The following is a 21,674-nucleotide window of genomic DNA, read 5'->3' on the forward strand; positions in this document are numbered from 1 at the left end:
AGAAGGGGAAGCAGGCATGTCTTACATCATGGCTACACAGAGTGTGAGCATGAGAAGGAACAACTGTCAAACACGTGTAAAACCATCAGATCTCAGCTGGGCATGGTGGCTCATGTCTATAATCCTAGCACTTTGGGAGGCCGAAGTGGGTGGATCACCTGAGGTCAGGAGTTCAAGAACAGCCTGGCTAACATGGTGAAACCTCATCTCTACCAAAAATACAAAAATTAGCTGGGAGTAGTGGTGTGTGCCTGTAATCCCAGCTACTCAGGAGGCTGAGGCTGCAGTGAGCTGAGATTGGGTCACTGCACTCCAGCCTGAGTGACAGAGCAAGACTCTGTCCCCAAAACCTCATAAGATCTCATGAGAACTCACTGAATATCACAAGAACAGCATGAGGAAAACTGCCCCCATGATCCAGCTGCCTCCCACCAGGACCCTCCCTCAAAACATGGGGATTATGGGGATTTCAATTCAAGATGAGATTTAGGTGGGGACATGGCCAAACCTTACCAAAGTAAAGGTGGAAGTCAAGCTTGGAGGGGAAGTGACATTGTAGATTAGTATATTTGTAAAAGAGCAACTTTTTTTTTTTTTTTTTTTTTTTTTTTGAGACAGTCTTGCTCTGTTGCTCAGGCAGTGGTACAATCTTCCCTCCTGGGTTCAAGTGACTCTCATTCAAGTGCCTTAGCCTCCCAAGTAGCTGGGATTACAGGAGCCCACCACTGCACTTGGCTAATTTTTGTACTTTTAGTAGAGATGGGATTTCACCATGTTGACCAGGCTGATCTTTAACTCCTGACCTCAAGTGATCCACTTACCTTGGCCTCCCAGAGTGCTGGGATTACAGGGGTGAGCCACTGCTCCCAGCCAGAACATTTTGCCTCCTTTCATTCAACATTGATTAAGTCCCTTCTACATGCCATGCACTGTATGTGTGAAACAGTCTTAACTCTCGATGAGCATAGGTAGATACACAAAGGCTTAAGGAGTTCACTTTTCTGAGACCACACTGCTGCACAGTATATGAACCCGGGATACAAACCCACCTTTATTTGACCCTAAATTTGATGCTGGGGTGGTTTTAATTTTATTCTGAGAATCTGAGTCATTGAACCATACAAAGGTGAGGAGTCTCTGTCAGATGTGTGTGTACTGGTCTGTATAATAATGAAGAACTGAAGGAAGCAACAGATTTTAAAACTTTTTTTTTTATTTTAAAACATTTTGATTGAAGGCAATATTGAAGTATGTTAAGAAAAAATCCGATTCTTCCATAACATTGGTAAGTCTGAGAGAGCCAAGAGAAATAAATTAGAATAGTGTAATTTGAATTAATCAGGAATTTGATTCTGTGGAATGAGCTGAGACCTTGTTTATTTATGATTCCAGAGTAAACTAATTAATTCATGGAATCATTCAATATCCATTTAATATCTGAGCCCTTAGCAAACACGCTGCACACTGTGTGTAAGTGCTGGGGATATTGCTTGGATCAACAAAAATAAGGTTCTTATTCTTGTAAAACTTATCTTCCAGTAAGGGAGTTAATAGAACATGTTGACCATCACCCCTACCTGCATTATCTAAGATAACTATTGATCTCCAGCTATTGGATCTTCATTCCAGAAAGTAGGGTAGAGAAAGAAAAGAAGGAGAATTTTTAGAAGGTACTCATAGCATAGTGCTTACAAATTATCGGCTTAAAACTTAGTCACATGATCATACCTAGTGGCAGGGGAGGTTCAAAAGACATAATCATATAGCTAGGGTAATGAATACAGAGGAAACAACTGAATATGGAAAGGAAAGTAGCGTGCTATGCCACAATCTCTAAAGAAAGATTAGGAAAGTTTTGGCTTAAAGCAAGAATAATCACAATAAAATTTTACAATCCTTTGCAAGAATATATGAGAAACGTACAAAAATTATGTGATAATCTTTTCTTAAGCTAAGAGGACAGAAAAAATGAGAAAAATTAAACAGTAAAATGAAACTTTGGTTTAGAGGTAAGAAACACTTTATGGCAGTCAAGAGATCAGGGTTGTACGGTATATTATGTGAATGTTGTGACTCATTGGTTTCATCTTGGATACCGTCACTTGACATTTTGTAAAAGTGGTTTTTCATGGGAATTTTTTCAGGTGCTCTATAAAGTTCTGTCCCATAAGAAGTGAATAATAATCTTCCGTATTCTTGAGAGATCTTAATGGCATCTTCTACAGTCTTCCATTGTTTAGTTTAGGTAACAATCATGTTTGGGTATTGTCTCACCCAACTTCTGTTATCCATCCCCATCACAAAGTCAGGAAGGTCTTGGATATTTTGTGCTCTAGCAACTAATTCACCATTAATTCTGGAGTTATTTGCTACTCCAGTCATTTGTCCTACTTCACTTCCTATAAGCATAATGGATTTACCACCATTAACTCCTAAACCATGTGGAATTTATACATCTGATTTGGCTTTGTGAGCAAAAGTTTTACATATATCCTCTAATTCTTGTCTAGTATAAAATGCATTTTCAGTAGAGATTATATTTCTGCACTCATGCACCTATGTAATTTTCACTGTTATTGCTGGTTGGGCTTTCCAGGGGTCATTATAACCTCCTGGGTTCTCTGGAAGAGGAACATATTCTTCAGGATGATGTAATGTTTTGTTGGCTAAAATCTTTTATCTATATGAATCAATAGCTCCTAATGTCTTGAGTAACAAGGCTGGTACGTTATTTATTTTTCTTAGCTCTGCAAGTTAATGTGACCAATGCCTGAGGTTGGGTAATCAGGACAGTATCAGACTGGTCTTTGCCAGAACATGCCTCATACATTTCTCTGTTGCTTTCTACAAGTCACTGGATGTTAATATGTGTTCTGGAATTGCAATTTAAAAAAATGTTTTGTGAATGACTAGCAACATAGTCATCAGTAATTTAATTTTCAAACATAATTTGCAAGTGAAATGTGTAGGACTCCAATAAGGCACAATGACCTAGACCCTGAGTAGGATCCCCTTGGAAGAGGCAAATAGTTGAGCAAGTTCACTCACATCTGCTTACACTGGTCACTTTTGAACTGCTCAGTGGCAGGCAGGGGGAATGACCTCTGGTTGGCAGATGTTCACTCAGTATGACCCTGGATTGGACATATAGTTACCTTGAGTCAGGCCAGCCATGTGTTGCTGGACTGTTCCTTGGAGATATACTCATTGGTGACTGTTAAAGTACCTGAGTCATTAGGTATCTGTAGACTATGCCCACTGATATGTGCATTAGGTGCAAGCTGCCTGTGCTGACACTGACTGAAGCTGTGAGGTTTCACAATGACATGGCAGCCAATTACACATGCTCAGATTTACCACGTATCAAAAGGTATTCACACTATCAAGTATGCAGTTATCCTTCTACACACAGGCAGTAATAAAGGGAGTAAAAAATCACAGTGATGACTCGGGAGATGAACATACCACCAGAAGAGTCCAGTGGGTCCAAAAGCCCTTTGGATGCTGGTCAGATTCCCCTTTTGGGCAGAGATCCCAGCAGCAGCCACCAGGTCTGCAGAAGTCCTTAGAGTTCTTATGGAAAAAGCTTCTGAAGGCATCTTAGACAAGCCCTTGTCTTTGCTGGTTTTACAATCCTGTGCAGATGGGTCTATTCTCTTTCTATCAGTTCATTTCAGGTCTCTCATGATCCCAGGCAGCACTAGTTATCACTTCAGTTAATTCATATATGTTTTTTTCTTTGGGGATGAGGGGACAACTTCACTGTGGACTTAATTCTTACCACCTGGGGCTGAAAGCAAGTAACTCCATTTATTCTGAAAACATTCTGTCATTGGTTATGGTGCCAGTTGCTGTGAGGGACTTCATTTTCTCCACCTGTTCTTTACAAGGTTTGAGTCTGAACTGTTAACATTCTATGGATTTCTGATTGAAGAGACTGAATGCACCATCCTATCAGAGCACTTGCCCCATTACTTCCACTTTAAGAGTTTTCCACCATGTCCAGAACTACAGTCCATTAATCGTTTCGTTTTTCTCTCTTAAGAGAATAAACAACACATCTCACATACATGCCCACACACTTTTTCTGCCAAATACTAAACACACAAAAACCCAATCTGTCTCCTCCTACCTAAGCAATTTTAGATAGTCACTTTCTCATAATTACCTTAAGCTCCCCAACTTGCTGCTTGTCCTTTCTCTGGAAAAATCTAATCCCTGGGTGAGTCCCACTGTGTGTTTGCTCGATGACACCACTCACTTGAACCAGAAAAAAAAAGCAAAAAGTGGTCAGAGATATCATCGTAAATTCAAATTACTTACACAACAAATTGGCCCTAAATATTTCCAGAAAACAATAAATTTTTGTTTCTCCAATGACATCATTTCTTCAGAAACCCAACATGTATAATCAATATTTTCTATATTCTTCTAACTTTTATTCAACTGCAGTGAGCCATAGTCACACCACTGCTCTACCACTGGGGCAATAGATATTTTCAAAAGGATCTTCTCTGTTTAAAACAATCAAATAAACAGGTGGCCATGAGGCTGAGGTGGCTCCAGTGCACTCAATTCCTCCTTCAACAAACCAAAACTTGACTCAGTGTAAATAATAAAAGGAAACTTAAGCTTAATCAATCAGAAACCACCAATTAACATCAAGCTTTCCACTGCAGTGATCTAAATGAGGCCACTGCTTCACTTTACCCAATCAAGTATTTTCTTTTTCTTCCACATTCACCATATAAGAGTCTTCCACCACCCTCCCTAAGCCTCTCTGTTGGAGCTCTGAGCTGCTTGCAGTCTGGGGCTGCCTGATTTCTAAATTTCTGAATGCTCAAATATACTTCTTAATGTTTCAAATTGCCTAATTGTATCTTTTAGCAGCTTTCATGGTGACATAAGTCTTTCTAGATCCTAAAGTTCTACCTCCTTCATTGGATTGATTCTTCAGTATGTTAACACATTCCCCTCTACCGTCATAAAGAGTCTCCTAATATGGCCAGTTTCTTACAAAACTATACATGCTCTTACTATGTGATCCAGCAGTTGCACTCCCTAGGTCTTTATCCAAATGACCAAAAAGCTTCTGTCCACACAAATCTTTACAGCAGCTTTTTAAAATGGCTACCAAAACTTAGGAGAAATCAAGATGTCCCTCAGTAGCTTAACTGATAAATATACTGTGGTATATTTAGGAAATGAAATATTAATCACCTCTAAGAAGAAATGAGCTACTGAGTCATCAGAAGAGACTGAGGAATCTTAAATACATATTACTGACTGAAAGGAGCCAATCTGGAAAGTTATCTACTCTATGATTTCTAGAACATAACATTCAGAAAAATGCAAAACTGGGATCCGGATCCAAAATGGTCTTTTAAAAACAGCTCAGGATTGCAGCTCCCAGTGAAAGCACAGAGGGTGAGTGGACGCCACATTTCCAGACAGTTTTTATTGCCTACAGACCAGGAGATTCCCAGGCAAAGGAGACTCATGGGTTGCCAGCGTGACTGTTTTGGCCAGCGCGGCTGTTTTGGTCCCACAGCTGTTTTGGCCCATGCGGCTGCTTTGCAGTGCCCCAGCACAGCAATTCTCTGTATGAAATACACAGGTCCGGGTGCCCTTTTAGCTGGCGATTGGAGCCCCGGGAAGGCGCAGTCGCCCATTCACCTGACTAAAAAAGTGTCTGAAACAGGGAGCTAGGCCAGGAGATTCCCGGACAAAAAAAAAAAAAAAAAAAAAAAAAAGCCCGATGAATCTCAGCACCACTGTTTAAGCTGGCACAGTGAGTCGTCACATGGGAAAGCACACAGATCCCGGCGCCTTTTCAACAGGCGACTAGAACATCTGGGAGAGAGTCAACCGTTCAACTGAAAAACAAAAGGCTCTGAGGCAGGGAGCCAGGTGATCAGGCTCGGCTGGTCCCACCCTCACAAAAGAACAGCAATCAGAAACTCTGGATTGAGAGTTTCACAGCAAGCACAGCTGAACCCAGGATGGTCCAGATCTGTGGGGGAGGGGTGTCTGCAATTGCAGAGGCACTCCACCACTATGGAAGTAATCGGCCACTGCTGAGGCAGCCCACCCATATAAACAGGACTGAAGGGAAGTTCACATGACACATGGGCGGAGCCCACAGTAGCTCAGCAAAGCCTCTGCAGACAGACAGTGACTAGGCTGCCTCATGGCTGCGCAGGGCAGCCCTGAAAAAAAGGCAGCAGCACAATGGAAACTCATAAAGCCCTAACTCCCTGGGAAAGAGCACCTGGTGAAAAAAATGGTGTTTATGAGTTCTGCTGCAGCAGACCCAAACGTACCTGCCCAGCAGCCCTGAATGAAAAACGGAGCTCACAACTCAACACTTCAGCTCATATAAAGGACAGACTGTCTCCTCAAGCAGATCCCTGACCCCGTATATCAAAGACTAACCTCATAGAGAAGAGATCAGACTGACATTTAGCGGGTATCCTTCTGGGACAAAGATAGCAGAAAAAGAAACTGGTAGCAAACGTTACTGTTCTGCAGCTGCTGCAGGTGATACTGAGGCAAGCAGGGCCTGGAGTGGACCTCAGCAGCTCTATAGCAGAGGGGCCAGACTGATAGAAGGAAAACTAAGAAACAGAAATAACTTCATTATCAACAAATTGAACGTCCACTCAGAGACCCAATCTGAAAGTCAGCAACTACAAAGATGACAGGTGGATAAATCCACAAAGATGGGAAGAAACCAGTGCAAAAAGGATGAAAACACCTGAAACCAGAATACCTCTACTCCTACAAGGGTTCACAACTCCTCACCAGCAAGGGAACAACACTGGATGGAGAATGCCCGAATCAAAAGACACAGACTGACAAATTGGATAAAAAGCCAAAACCCATCAGTGTGCTGTATCCAGGAAACCCATCTCACATGCAAGGATACACAAAGGCTCAAAACAAAGGGATGGAGAAAGATTTACCAAGCAAATGGAAAGCAAAAAAAAAAAAAAAAAAAAGCAGGAGTTGCAATTCTTATCTCTGAAAAAAAGAGACTTTAAAGCAACAAAGATCAAAAGAGACGAAGAAGGACACTATACAATGGTAAAAGAATCAATGCAACAAGAAGAGCTAACGATACTAAATATATACACACCCAATACAGGAGCACCCAGATATATAAGGCAAGTTCTTAATGACTTACAAAGAGACTTAGACTCCCACACAATAATAGTGGGAGACTTTAACACCCCATTGTCAATGTTAGACAGATCAACCACACAGAAAATTAACAAGGATATCCAGGACTTGAACTCAGACCTGAAACACAAACCTAATACACATTTACAAAACTCTTCACCCCAAATCCACAGAATATATATTCTTCTCAGCACCACATCACACCTACTCTAAAACTGACCACATAATTTGAAGCAGATCACTCCTCAGCAAATGCAAAAGAACAGAAACCATAACAAATAGTCTCTCAGACCACAGTGCAATCAAGTTAGAACTCAGAATTCAGAAACTAAGTCAGAACCACACAGCCTCATGGAAACGGAACAACTTGCTCTTGAATATTCACTGGATAAACAATGAAATGAAGGCAGAAATAAAGACGTTCTTCGAAACCAACGAGAATGAGCACACAACATACCAGAATCTCTGGGACACATTTAAGGCAGTATCTAGAGGAAAATATATAGCAATGAGTGCCCACATGAGAAGAAAGGAGAGATCTAAAATTGACACCCTATCAACATAATTGAAAAAGCTAGAGGAGGAAGATTAAAAAAAAAACTCAAAACCTAGCAGAAGACACGAAATAACTAAGACCAGAGCAGAACTGAAGGAGATAAAGACACAAAAAACCCTTCAAAAAATCAATAAATCCAGAAGTTGGTTTTTCAAAAAGATCAACAAAATAGACAGACCACTAGCCAGATTAATAATAATAATAAAAAGAATAACCAAATTGATGCAATAAAAAATGATAAAGGAGATATCACCACAGATTCTACAGAAATTCAAACCATCATCAGAGATTATTACACACAACTCTACACACATAAACTAGTAAACCTGGAAAATGGATGAATTCCTGTACACTTGCCTCCTCCCAAGACTAAACCAGGAAGAAGTCAAAACCTTGAACAGACCAATAACTAGGTCTGAAGTTGAGGGAGCAATTAAGAGCCTACCACACGAAAAAAGCCCAGGTCCAGATGGGTACACAGCTGAATTCCATCAGACATACAAAGAGGAGCTGGTACCATTCCTTCTGAAACTATTTGAAATAATCAAAAAAGAGGGAATCCTTCCCAAATCATTTTATGACACCAACAACATCCTGATATGAAAACCCGGCAGAGACTCAACAAGAAAAAAGACTTCAGGCCAATATCCATGATGAACATAATTGCAAAAATCTTCAATAAAATACTGGCAAGCCGATTGCAACAGCACATCAAAAAGCTTACCCACCATGATCAAGTAGGCTTCATCCCAGGGATGCAAGGCTGGTTCAACATATGCAAGTCTATAAACGTAACTCACCACATAAACAGAACCAAAGACAAAAACCACATGATTATCTCAATTGATGCAGAGAAGGCCTTTGACAAAATTCAACAGCCCTTTGTAGTAAAAACCCCCAATAAACTAGGTATAGATGGAACGTATCTCAAAATAATAAAAGCTATTTATGACAAACCAACAGCCAATATCATACTGAATGGGCAAAAACTGAAAGCATTCCCTTTGAAATCTGGCACTAGACAAGGATGCCCTCTCACCACTCCTATTCAATATAGTACTGGAAGTTCTAGCCAGAGCAATCAGGCAAAAGAAATAAATAAAGGGTATTCGAATAGGAAAGGAGGAAGTCAAATTGTCTCTGTTTGCAGATGACATGATTGCATATCTAGAAGACTCCATTGTCTCAGCCCAAAATCTCCTGAAACTGATAAGCAACTTCAGCAAAGTCTCAGTATACAAAATCAGTGTGCAAAAATCACAAGCATTCCTATACACCAATAACAGACTTAAAGTGAGCCAAATCAAGAATGAACTGCCATTCACAATTGCTACAAAGACAATAAAATACCTAGAAATACAGCTAACAAGGAACGTAAAGGACTTCTTCAAGGAGAACTGCAAGCCACTGCTCAATGAAATAAGAGGACACAAACAGATGGAGAAACATTCCATGTTCATGATTAGGAAGAATCAATATTGTGAAAATGGCCATATTGCCCAAAGTAATTTACAGATTCAATGCTATCCCCTTCAAGCTGCCAATGACCTTCTTCACACAACTGGGAAAAAAACACCTTAAACTTCATATGGAACCAAAAGAGAGCCTGCATAGCCAAGTCAATTCTAAGCAAAAAGAACAAAGTGGGAGGCATCCTACTACCAGACTTCAAATTATACTACAAGGCTACAGTAATCAAAACAGTATGGTACTGGTACCAAAACAGAGATATAGACCAATGGAACAGAACAGAGGCCTCGAAGGCTAAACAACATATCTACAATGGTCCAATCTTTGACAAACCTGACAAAAACAAGCAATGGGGAAAGGATGCCCTGTTTAATAAACGGTGTTGTGAAAACTGGCTAGCCATGTGCAGAAAGCGGAAACTGGATTCCTTCCTGACACCTTACACTAAAATTAACTCCAGATGGATTAAAGACTTAAACATAAGACCTAACACCATAAAAACCCTAGAAGAAAATCTAGGCAAAACCATCCAGGACATAGGCGTAGGCAAGGACTTCATGACCAAAACACCATAAGCATTGGCAACAAAAGCCAAAATAGACAAATGGGGCCTAATCAACCTCCACAGCTTCTGCATGACAAAAGAAACAGTCATTAGAGTGAATTGGCAACCAACAGAATGGGAAAAATTTTTGCAGTCTACACATCTGACAAAGGGCTGTTATCCAGAATTTACAAAGAACTAAAACAGATTTACAAGAAACAAACAAACAAACCCATTCAAAAGTGGGTGAAGGATATGAACAGACACTTTACAAAAGAAGACATACATGAGGCCAACAAACATATGAAAAAATGCTCATCATCACTGGTCATCAGAGAAATGCAAATCAAAACTACATTGAGATACCATCTCATGCCAGTTAGAGTGGCGATCATTAAAAAATCTAGACAACAGATGCTGGAGAGGATGTGGAGAAATAGGAACACTTTTACACTGTTGGTGGGAGTGTAAATTAGTTCAACCATTGTGTAAGATAGTGTGGCAATTCCTTAAGGATCTAGAAATAGAAATTCCATTTGACCCAGCAATCCCATTACTGGGTATATATCCAAAGGATTATAAATCATTTTACTATAGGGACACATGCACATGAATGTTCATTGCAGCACCGTTTACAATAGCAAAGACTTGGAACCAGCCCAAATGTCCATCGATGATAGACTGGACAGAGAAAATGGGGCACATAAACACCATGGAATGTTATACAGCCATCAAAAATGATGAGTTCATGTCCTCTGTAGGGACATGGATGAAAACCATCATTCTCAACAAACTGACACAAGAGCAGAAAATCAAATACTGCATGTTCTCACTCATAGGCGGGTGCTGAACAATGAGAACGCATGGACACAGGGAGGGGTGCACTGCACACGGGTCTGTTAGGGGGAAATAGCATAGGGACAGTGGGGCTTGGGGGTTAGGGGGAGATAGCATGGGGAGAAATGCCAGATATATGTGAAGGGGAGGAAGGCAGCAAATCACACTGCCATGTGTGTACCTATGCAACTATCTTGCATGTTCTGAAGGCAGCAAATCACACTGCCATGTGTGTACCTATGCAACTATCTTGCATGTTCTTCAAATGTACCACAAAACCTAAAATGCAATAAAAAAATGAAAAAGGAAAAAGAGTTATGCCAAAATAAGTATGCATAAACAAAGCTAAAAACAAACAAAAAAAAAAAACCCTTACTCAATACTGCACAACTACATGAAAACTAAACAACCTGCTCCTGAATGACTACTGGATAAACAATGAAATGAAGACAGAAATAAAGATGTTTTTCGATACCAATGAGAATGAAGTCACAATATACCACAATCTCTGGGACACATTTAAAGCAGTGTCTAGAGGGAAATATATAGCACTAAATGCCCACATGAGAAGCTAGGAAAGATCTAAAATTGACACCCTATCATCAGAATTGAATGAACTAGCAGAGCAAGATCGAACAAATTCAAAAGATAGCAGAAGACAAGAAATAACTAAGATCAGAGCAGAACCAAAGGAGATAGTGAGACAAAAAAAATTTTTTTAAAAAAAATTAATAAATCTAGGAACTGGTTCTTTGAAAAGATCAACAAAGTACACAAACCACTAGCCAGACTAATACAAAAGGAAAGAGAGAAGAATCTAATAAATGTAATAAAAAATGATAAATGGGATATCACCACTGATTCCACAGAAATACAAACTACCATAAGAGATTACTATAAACAACTCTAAGCACATAAACCAGTAAATCTAGAAAAAATGGATAAATTCCTGGACACTTACATACTTCCAAGACTAAACCAGGAAGAAGTTGAATCCCTGAATAGACCAATAACAAGGTCTGAAGTTGAGGAAGCAATTAATAGCCTACCAGCCAAGAAAAGTCCAGGACCAAACGGGTTCACATCCGAATTCTACCAGATGTACAAAGAGGAGCTAGTACCATTCATTCTGAAACTATTCCAAACAATACAAAGAGAGGGAATCCTTCCCAAATCATTTTATGAGACCAGCATAATCCTGATGCCAAAACCTGGCAGAGACACATCTAAAAAAGAAAACTTCAGGCCAATATCCATGATGAACATAAATGCAGAAATCTTCAATAAAATACTGGAAAGCCGATTGCAACATCAAAAAGCTTATCCATCACGATCAAGTAGGCTTCATCCTGGGGATGCAAGGCTGGTTCAACATATGCAAATTTATAAACGTAATCCATCACATAAACAGAACCAAAGACAAAAACCACATGATTATCTCAACAGATGCAGAGAAAGCCTTTGACAAAATTCAACAGCCCTTTATGCTAAAAACTCTCAATAAACTATGTGTTGATGAAATGTACCTCAAAATAATAAAAGCTATTTATGACAAAACTACCACCAATATCATATTGAATGAGCAAAAACTGGAAACATTCCCTTTGAAAACTGGCACTAGACAAGTGTGCCCTCTCTCACCATTCCTACTCAACATAGTATTGGAATTTCTAACCAGCATAATAAGGCAAGAAAAAGAAATAAGGGGAATTCAATTAGGAAAAGAGGAAGTAAAATTGTTTCTATTTGCAGATGACATGATTGTATATTTAGAAGACCCCATCATATCAGCCCAAAACCTCCTTAAGCTAATAAGCAACTTCAGCAAAGTCTCAGGATACAAAATCAATGTGTGGAAATCACAGCATGCCTATACACCAATAACAGACAGAGAGCCAAATCATAAGCCAACTGCCATTTACAATTGCTACAAAGAGAATAAAATACCTTGGAATAAAACTAACAAAGGATGTGAAGAACATCTTCCAGGAGAACTACAAACCACTGCTCAAGGAAATAAGAAAGGACACAACCAGATGGAGAAATATTATATGGTCATGGTTAGGAAGAATCAATATTGTGAAAATGGCCATACTGACCAAAGTAATTTATAGATTCAATGCTATCCCCATCAAGCTACCATTGACCTTCTTCACAAAACTGGGAAAAAACACTTCCAACTTCATATGAAACCAAAAGAGAGCCCACATAGCCAAGACAATCCTAAGCAAAAAGAACGAAGCTGGAGGTATCACACTATCTGACTTCAAACTATACTATAAGCCTACAGTAATCAAAACAGCATGGTACTGGTACCAAAACAGATATAGACCAATGAAACAGAACAGAGGCCTTAGAATTAATGCCACACATGTACACCCATCTGCTCTTTCACACACCTGATAAAAACAAGCAATGGGGAAAGGATTCCCTGTTTAATAAATGGTGTTGAGAAAACTGGCTAGCCATGTGCAGAAAGCTGAAGCTGGACCCCTTCCTTACACCTTACACAAAAATTAAGTCCAGATGGATTAAAGATTTAAACCTAAGATCTACCATCATGAAAACCCTAGAAGAAAACTGAGGCAAGATCATTCAGGACATAGGCATAGGCAAGAACTTCATGACTAAAACACCAAAAGCAGTGGCAACAAAAGCCAAAATAGGCAAATGGGATCTAATTAAACTCCACAGCTTCTGCATAGCAAAAAAAAAAAAAAAAAAAAAAAAAAAAAAAAAAAAAAAAAAAAAAAAAAAACAATCATTAGAGTGAAAAACAAACAACAGAATGGGAAAAAGTTTTTGCAACTTACACATCTGACAAAGGGCTAATATCCAGAATCTACAAAGAACTAAAACAGATTTACGAGAAAAAAGCAAACAACCGAGGGACTTTCAAGATGGCCGCCTAAGAACAGCTCAGGACTTCAGCTCCCAGTGAAAGTGCAGAGGGTGAGTGGACGCCGCATTTCCAGACGAACTCTTATTGCCCACAGACCAGGAGATACCCAGGCAGAGGGGTCGCCAGCGTCGCAGTCCCAGCCGGTGCGGCTGTTTTGGCCCCTGTGGGGCTGATTCCGCCCGCGCGGCTGCTGTGACCACTCCCTGCTGCTGCGGTTCTCCGTACAAAAGCCACTGGTCTGGGAGCCCTCTTAGCTGGCGAGCAGAGCCTTGAGACGGCAGAATAGCCCATTCATCTGAAATAGCGAGCCAGGCCAGGAGATTCCTAGGCAAAAAATCCGCCAGGAGCTGGCGCCGCGGTTCGAGCCGACTCCGTGAGTCGCAGCACGGGAGATCCCGGCGCCTTTTCAACAAGCGACCGGAACGCGGGGTCGTTCAACTTAAAAGAAAAGACTCTGAGTCAGGGAGCCAGGTGATCAGGCTCGGTTGGTCCCACCCCTCCACCCCCAACAACAACGAAAACAAAAACAGTAATTGGAAACCCTCTGGGTTGAGCCCTTCAAACCAAGCACAGTTGAACCGGGACGGTCCGGCTCCGTGGGGGAGGGGCTTCCGCCATTACTGAGACTCTCCACCGCTACGGGAGGCAGGCTGCCGTTGCCGAGGCAACCCGCCGTTGCCGAGGCAACCTGCCACAACAGAGAGAGTCCGCCATAACAGAGGCGGGGCCACCATTGCCCAGACAGTTCTAACTACGCCCATATAAAAAGGACTACAGGGAAGAGCTCAGGGCAGCTGGGCGGAGCCCACAGCAGCTCAGCAAAGCCCCTGCGGGCAGGCAGAGGCTAGGTGTGCTGCTAGCTGGGTGGGTCCGACCTGAAAAAAAAAAATCAAAAAAGGCAGTAGTGCAACGGAAACTCATAAAGCTCCAACTCCCTGGGACAGAGACAGACAACAGGTGGATAAACCCACAAAAATGGGTAGAAACCAGCGTAAAAAGGATGAAAACTCCCGAAACCAGAACACCTCTCCTCCTAAAAGTGATCACAACTCCTCACCAGCAAGGGAACCAGACCGGATGGAGAAGGAGGGTGATGAAATGACAGAATCAGACTTCAGAAGATGGGTAGTAAGAAACTACAATGAGCTAAAAGAACATGTTCTAACCCATCGCAAAGAAAATAGGAACCTTGAAAAAAGACTGGATGAACTGCTGACGAGAATGGACAGCATAGAGAGGAGAATAAGTGAATTGATGGAGCTGAAAAACGCAACACGAGAACTTCGTGAAGCATGCACAAGCTTCAACAGCCGAATTGACCAAGCAGAAGAAAGGATATCAGAGGTCGAAGACCAACTCAATGAAATAAAAAGAGAAGGCAAGAACAGAGAAAAAAGCGCAAAAAGGAATGAACAAAATCTTCAAGAAATGTGGGACTATGTGAAAAGACCTAATCTACGTCTGATAGGTGTACCTGAATGTGATGAAGAGAATGAATCCAAGCTGGAAAATACTCTTCAGGATATTATCCAGGAAAACTTCCCCAACCTAGCAAGGCAGACCAATATTCAAATCCAGGAAATACAGAGAACACCACAGAGATATTCCTCAAGAAGAGCAACCCCAAGGAACATAATCGTCAGATTTACCAGGGTTGAAATGAAAGAGAAAATGCTAAGGGCAGCCAGAGAGAAAGGTCGGGTTACCCACAGAGGGAAGCCCATTAGACTCACAGCAGATCTCTCAGCAGAAACCCTACAAGCCAGAAGAGACTGGGGGCCAATATTCAACATCCTTAAAGAAAAGAACTTTCAACCCAGAATCTCCTATCCAGCCAAACTCAGCTTCATAAGTGAAGGAAAAATAAAATCCTTTGTGAACAAGCAAGCACTCAGAGATTTCATCACCACCAAACCTGCTCTACAAGAACTCCTGAAAGAGGCTCTACACATATAAAGGAACAACCAGTACCAGCCACTCCAAAAACACACCAAATGGTAAAAAAGCAGCAACACAATCAAGAATCTGCATCAACTAACCAACAAAACAGCCAGGTAGCATCAAAATGACAGCATCAAATTCACACATAACAATACTATCCCTAAATGTCAATGGACTAAATGCCCCAATCAAAAGACACAGACTGGCAAATTGGATAAAAAGCCAAAACCTATCAGTGTGCTGTATCCAGGAAACCCATCTTACATGCAAGGATACACAAAGGCTCAAAATAAAGGGATGGAGGAAGATCTACCAAGCAAATGGAGAGCAAAAAAAGGCAGGAGTTGCAATTCTCATCTCTGATAAAATAGACTTTAAAGCAACAAAGATCAAAAGAGACAAAGAAGGACATTACATAATGGTAAAAGGATCACTGCAACAAGAAGAGCTAACGATCCTAAATATATATGCACCCAATACAGGAGCACCCAGATACATAAGGCAAGTTCTTAATGACTTACAAAGAGACTTAGACTCCCACACAATAATAGTGGGAGACTTTAACACCCCATTGTCAATATTAGACAGATCAACCAGACAGAAAATCAACAAGGATATCCAGGACCTGAACACAGACCTGGAACGAGCAAACCTAATAGACATTTACAGAACTCTCCACCCCAAATCCACAGAATATACATTCTTCTCAGCACCACATCACACCTACTCTAAAATTGACCACATAATTGGCAATAAATCACTCCTCAGCAAATGCAAAAGAACAGAAATCATAACAAACAGTCTCTCAGACCACAGTGCAATCGAGTTAGAACTCAGAATGCAGAAACTAACTCAGAACCGCACAGCTTCATGGAAACTGAACAACTTGCTCTTGAATGTTGACTGGATAAACAATGAAATGAAGGCAGAAATAAAGATGTTCTTCGAAACCAATGAGAACGAAGACACAACATACCAGAATCTCTGGGACACATTTAAAGCAGTCTCTAGAGGAAAATATATAGCAATGAGTGCCCACATGAGAAGAAAGGAGAGATCGAAAATTGACACCCTATCATCAAAATTGAAAGAGCTAGAGGAGCAAGATCAAAAAAACTCAAAACCTAGCAGAAGACAGGAAATAACTAAGATCAGAGCAGAACTGAAGGAAATAGAGACACAAAAAACTCTTCAAAAAATCAATAAATCCAGGAGCTGGTTTTTTGAAAAGATCAAGAAAATAGACAGACCACTAGCCAGATTAATAAAAAAGAAAAGAGAGAATAACCAAATTGATGCAATAAAAAACGATAAAGGGGATATCACCACAGATTCCACAGAAATCCAAACCATCATCAGAGATTATTACAAACAACTCTATTCACATAAACTAGTAAACCTGGAAGAAATGGATAAATTCCTGGACACCTGCAACCTCCCAAGCCTAAACCTGGAAGAAGCCGAAACCCTGAATAGACCAATAACATGGTCTGAAGTCGAGGCAGCAATAAAGAGCCTACCACCCAAAAAAAGCCCAGGTCCAGATGGGTTCACAGCTGAATTCTACCAGACATACAAGGAGGAGCTGATACCATTCCTTCTGAAACTATTCCAGACAATCCAAAAAGAGGGAATCCTTCCCAAATCATTTTACGAGACAAACATCATCCTGATACCAAAACCCGGCAGAGACTCAACAAGAAAAGAAAATTTCAGGCCAATATCCATGATGAACATAGATGCAAAAATCTTCAATAAAATACTGGCAAACCGATTGCAACAGCATATCAAAAAGCTCATCCACCATGATCAAGTAGGATTCATCCCGGGGATGCAAGGCTGGTTCAACATACGCAAGTCCATAAACGTAATTCACCACATAAACAGAACCAAAGACAAAAACCACATGATTATCTCGATTGATGCAGAGAAGGCTTTTGACAAAATTCAACAACCCTTTATGCTAAAAACCCTCAATAAACTAGGTATTGACGGAACGTATCTCAAAACAATAAAAGCTATTTACGACAAACCAACAGCCAATATCATACTGAATGGGCAAAAACTGGAAGCATTCCCTTTGAAATCTGGCACTAGACAAGGATGCCCTCTCTCACCACTCCTATTCAATATAGTACTGGAAGTTCTAGCCAGAGCAATCAGGCAAGAAAAAGAAATAAAGGGTATCCAAATTGGAAAGGAGGAAATCAAATTGTCTCTATTTGCAGATGACATGATTGTATATCTGGAAGACCCCATCATCTCAGCCCAAAATCTCCTGAAACTGATAAACAACTTCAGCAAAGTCTCAGGATACAAAATCAACGTGCAAAAATCACAAGCATTCCTATACACCAGTAATAGACTTCAAGAGAGCCAAATCAAGAACGAACTGCCATTCACAATTGCTACAAAGAGAATAAAGTACCTAGGAATACAACTAACAAGGAACGTAAAGGACCTCTTCAAGGAGAACTACAAGCCATTGCTCAACGAAATAAGAGAGGATACAAACAGATGGAGAAACATTTCATGTTCATGGTTAGGAAGAATCAACATCGTGAAAATGGCCATACTGCCCAAAGTAATTTACAGATTCAATGCTATTCCCATCAAGCTACCAATGACCTTCTTCACAGAACTGGAAAAAAACACCTTAAACTTCATATGGAACCAAAAGAGAGCCCGCATAGCCAAGTCAATTCTAAGCAAAAAGAACAAAGCGGGAGGCATCACACTACCGGACTTCAAACTATACTACAAGTCTACAGTAATCAAAACAGCATGGTACTGGTACCAAAACAGAGATATAGACCAATGGAACAGAACAGAGGCCTCACAGGAAATACAACATACCCACAACCATCTGATCTTCGACAAACCTGACAAAAACAAGCAATGGGGAAAGGACTCCCTGTTTAATAAATGGTGTTGGGAAAACTGGCTAGCCATGTGCAGAAAGCAGAAACAGGACCCCTTCCTGACACCTTACACCAAAATTAACTCCAGATGGATTAAAGACTTAAACATCAGACCTAATACCATAAAAACCTTAGAAGAAAATCTAGGCAAAACCATTCAGGACATAGGTGTAGGCAAGGACTTCATGACCAAAACGCCAAAAGCAATGGCAACAAAAGCCAAAATAGACAAATGGGACCTAATCAAACTCCACAGCTTCTGCACGGCAAAAGAAACAGTCAGTAGAGTGAATCGGCAACCAACAGAATGGGAAAAAATTTTTGCAGTCTACCCATCTGACAAGGGGCTGATATCCAGAATTTACAAAGAACTAAAGCAGATCTACAAGAAAAAAACAAACAAGCCCATTCAAAAATGGGCAAAGGATATGAACAGATACTTTACAAAAGAAGACATACAGGAGGCCAACAAACATATGAAAAAATGCTCTTCATCACTGGTCATCAGAGAAATGCAAATCAAAACCACATTGAGATACCATCTCACACCAGTTAGAATGGCGATCATGAAAAAATCGGGAAACAACAGATGCTGGAGAGGATGTGGAGAAATAGGAACACTTTTACACTGTTGGTGGGAATGTAAATTAATTCAACCATTGTGGAAGACAGTGTGGCGATTCCTCAAGGACTTAAAAATAGAAATCCCATTTGACCCAGCAATCCCATTACTGGGTATATATCCAAAGGATTATAAATCATTCTACTACAAGGACACGTGCACACGAATGTTCATTGCAGCACTGTTTACAATAGCAAAGACCTGGAACCAACCCAAATGCCCAACGATGATAGACTGGATAGGGAAAATGTGGTACATATACACCATGGAATATTATGCAACCATCAAAAACGATGAGTTCACGTCCTTTATAGGGACATGGATGAACCTGGAAACCATCATTCTCAGCAAACTGACACAAGAGCAGAAAATCAAACACCGTATATTCTCGCTCATAGGCGGGTGTTGAACAATGAGAACACATGGACATAGGGAGGGGAGCACTACACACTGGGGTCTGTTGGGGGGAAATGGGGGAGGGGCGGGGGGTGGGGAGGTGGGAAGAGATAGCATGGGGAGAAATGACAGATACAGGTGAGGGGACGGGAGGCAGCAAAGCACACTGCCATGTGTGTACCTATGCAACAATCTTGCATGTTCATCACATGTACCCCAAAACCTAAAATGCAATAAAAAAAAAGAAAAAAAAAAAAAAAAAAAAAAAAAAAAGCAAACAACCGCCCTCAAACAGTGGGCAAAGGATATGAACAGACAATTTTCAAAAGAAGACATTTATGTGGCCAAGAAACATATGAAAAAATGTTCACTATCACTGGTCATTAGAGAAATGCAAATCAAAACCACATTGAGATACCATCTCACTCCCATTAGAATGGCAATCATTAAAAAAATTGGAGACAACAGATGCTGGAAAGGATGTTGAGAAATAGGAAGAACTTTACACTGCTGGTGGGAGTGTAAATTAGTTCAACCATTGTAGAAGACATTGTGGCAATTCCTCAAGGATCGAGAACTAGAAATATCATTTGACCCAGCAATCCCATTACTTGGCAAATGCCCATCAATGACACACTGGATAAAGAAATGTGGCAAATATACTCCATGAAATGCTATGCAGCCATAAAAAAGGATGAGTTCATGACCTTTGGATGGACATGGATGAATCTACAAACCATCATTCTTAGCAAACTGACACAAGAACAGGAAACCAAACACTGCATGTTCTCACTTATAAGTAGGTGTTGAACAATGAGAATACATGGACACAGGGAGGGGAACACCACACACAGTTTTCTATTGGTGGGTGGAGGGCCAGTGGAGGGAAAGCAGGGGATGGGGATATTGGGGAGGGATAACATTAGGAGAAATATCTAATGTAGGTGATGGTAGGGATGGAGGCAGCAACCCACCATGGCATGTGTATGCCTATGTAACAATCCTGCAAGATCTGCACATGCATCCCAGAATTTAAAGTAAAATGAAAAAATAATGTTGTTCTGGTAGGTGACAATTAATAAAAAATTTGTAGGTTAAATAAACTACATTTATTACAACCCACAGCGTTTTTGTTTTTTTTTTAACTATACTAAAGATTCTATAAAAAGAACAGCTAAACAATTAGGATCCACTATCCAAATGGCCTAAGAAAAAAGAATAGTCCTAGATATAATATTAGTGGAGAAAGGTGGTGTTTGTGTTACGATTAAATACCAGTGTTGTAACTTTATTCCAAACACACTGCTCTCAATGGGAGCATAACAAAAGCCCTCCAATGACCTACTGCTTTATCAAATGAGCTAGCTAGAAATTCTAGCATCAATAACACTATTTCAAATTGGCTCAAAAGGTGGTTTGGTCAATAGAAAGTATAACCTCAATTCTTACTGTAAGATTTATTGTTGAGGTAAAATGAGGAAACTGAGGCAAGTATAAGAAAATGAGAAGCTAATTTATTTAGCTTTTGGGTGAGGTTTTGTGGTTTAGGAAGGGGCTAAAGAAGTTGTACTTGGCTGTTTAGGGCATGGGGTTTTATTGGAAGGGAAGGTAATTGATTGGCTATTGGGGAAATAAAGCGAAGGCAATTTTATTGGCTATTGAGAGGCAGGAAATGCTTGGAGCTAGTTGCTATTGGTAGATGGGCGAGACTTTGGGTAAGTGGGCCTTGATTGGTTATTGGGGAAATAAAGTGAAGGCAATTTTATTGGCTATTGAGAGGCAGGAAATGCCTGGAGCTAGCTGTTATTGGTAGGTGGGTGGGACTTTGGGTAAGTGAGCCTTGATTGGCTATTGGGGAAACAAAGTAAGGTAACTTTATTGGCTGAGAGGCAGGAAGTGTATGGAGCTAGTGCCATTGGTAGGCGGGCGGGACCTAGGGTAAGTGGGCTGGCTGGGGGAGTACGGGGCAGACTGCTAGTGGGTAGGGTTTGGTGGGGCTTCTTTAAAAAATTCTTTTGCAGGTCTTTTTTTTTTTTTTTTTTAACAGAGGGCTGAGGTTTGGATGCATAGTTTAGTGCTGAGTGTGGGCTTGGGTATGGTATGCAGAGGCAGGTGCAGGGAAGCCATGTGGTGAGGCCAAGTAACAAGCTTAAGTGATGATGTGGTTATCAGGCATGGAGAGAGATGGATGTGTCCGTTTGACTCCCGATGAGGCAACTGGCCTTACACTTACCTCTCTAGCAACTGTGGTAATTACCCTTCTTGTTAGATGTTGTGTCATACCATGCATCTGAGGGCTTGTG

This window comes from Saimiri boliviensis, chromosome 9, assembly GCF_048565385.1.
Source record: "Saimiri boliviensis isolate mSaiBol1 chromosome 9, mSaiBol1.pri, whole genome shotgun sequence".
Classification (NCBI taxonomy): Eukaryota; Metazoa; Chordata; class Mammalia; order Primates; family Cebidae; genus Saimiri; species Saimiri boliviensis.